This window comes from Sinocyclocheilus anshuiensis, unplaced genomic scaffold (genome assembly GCF_001515605.1).
Source record: "Sinocyclocheilus anshuiensis isolate Anshui unplaced genomic scaffold, SAMN03320099.WGS_v1.1 C32958484, whole genome shotgun sequence".
NCBI lineage: Eukaryota > Metazoa > Chordata > Actinopteri > Cypriniformes > Cyprinidae > Sinocyclocheilus > Sinocyclocheilus anshuiensis.
Window position 1 is genome coordinate 1 of NW_015621095.1, and position 1,872 is coordinate 1,872.

Genomic DNA, 1,872 nt, shown 5'->3' on the forward strand with positions numbered 1-1,872 from the left:
GAGATATTTTTCAGGTTTTTGGCTGAACACTAAGAATGAATAAAGTCATTTCATCAGAAAAGAACATTATGATTTACTGTATGTCTTCCATATATTTAAAAATAAATAAAAATCCAGCAAAAGTACAGCATTCTTATTTCTATTTCTTTTCATCTGCTTTTAATATAATCAACACTTTTGATTTAAAAAGGCTTAATTTTAATGAATATGAATTATTTAGAAATAAATTGTAAACACTAAATAATAATTGTTTTGGTACTTTGTTGTTTTGGTGTCAGACAGGGGTCTTTAAAAGAGAAGGGATCACGTTCAATTTTGAATAAAACTGAATGGTATTTTAAGCCTGATCTACAAGAACATGCCTATAAAATATCACAATAAAATATTTACATACTTTATTAAGTTTACATTGTAAAGCCATTCAAATAATTGCTTTATAAATTATGTACAAAGGCAAATACTTGCATGAGAGCTCTGTCTTTCCTTTTAGACTGAAACCAATGTCTCTAGTTAAGCAGGAATGAGCGACAGACACATGACCCAAAGGGTGATGTCCCTCTCCTCCGTGACACTACTGCCCCTCTGCACACACTCAGTCTCACAGCCTCTAGAGCTCTGAGAGGCATGTACAGCACGCCGTCACCTACATTTAGATCAGAAGCACACTGTGCTGACTGAGTGTATCTCTCACCTCCACACAAGTCTCAATCTCAGAGTACTGGTTCATGATGGGCAGGATGGTCTCCATGCTGCTGTGCTCCACCAGGTCAGATTTATTCCCCACCAGGATCAATGGTACTCTGTGACAAAACAATAGCATTAAAACATTTAATAGCTTCAGACATAATGAAATTCAATTTTTTTTTTTTGATTATTAAAAAACCCTAGAGAAATGTCATCAATGTTCCTCAGGAAACGGACATATGAGAACATACAAGTATTACATTACAAGTACATAGATTATGGATTATTTTTATATAATTATAAAAATGTTTATAATCTATATTTTTTAAAGCAGAAGGGTTATCTTCATGGCAAGAACAAAGTAAATAAAAGTCAAAAATAAATGAACTACGCAGTGAGTACATGGAAACATTGTTAGTTTTTTTATATTTGCTGAACTGACACTAACAACCTGTCAAACAGTTATATACATTTATTTATTTAGCAGACGTTTAATCAATATTTGCATAGTTATATTGTCAGAGCTCGACAATAAGAATGGCCCAAATGGCCAAGGGCCAGTGTGAAAGACACTCACGATACAACTGATGATTCTGTTGCATTTAATTGTGCTATTGCTGGTAATTTATTCTTTCATTATTATTTTATTATTTATTCTTTCATTATTGACTGTTTACTTGTCTTAAATAATGTTTGTATTATATATATACACATACACACACACATATACATAAGGATTTATTTTTTAACGTCATGTCAGCAGCTTCATGGTGAAAACAGAATAAATAAAAGTCATACAATTAACAAAAGGCTATATAAGACATTTAAGGTGAATCAAATAATGTTTCAAATTTATATTAGTTAAGAGTTAGACTAGCATTTTTTGCTGCAGCATCAAAATTTAAATTGAGAATTGTGGCGGGGGCCAGTAAAAAATTTGGCAGGGCAAGTAAAAATTTGAACCACTGGCCCGACTGGGCCAGTAGAAGAAATCCTTAGCATTGAGCCCTGATTATGCAAATATAATTATGCAAAAATACATTGTATCTCATTTTTGTTGTACATGACATCTCAACACTACTTCAAGAGACCCGAGGTCTCCAAGAACCTGGCAGGACGCCACACACCTGCTGTCCTTATCTGTTCTTTCATTGATGAGGGGAATCCAATGACTCGTCACCTACAGGA

At 33.4% G+C, this 1,872-nt stretch overlaps 1 long non-coding RNA gene across 1 annotated transcript; it reads right to left on the reverse strand.

Annotated features, from left to right (window-relative positions):
* On the reverse strand, positions 1 to 1,867 carry LOC107683124 (uncharacterized). The gene is made up of 3 exons (XR_001633667.1): positions 1,812 to 1,867; positions 692 to 800; positions 1 to 29 (listed from the first exon to the last, which is right to left on the reverse strand). It is a non-coding gene; the product is annotated as an uncharacterized LOC107683124 (long non-coding RNA).
* Positions 1,868 to 1,872: the final 5 nt, after the last annotated feature.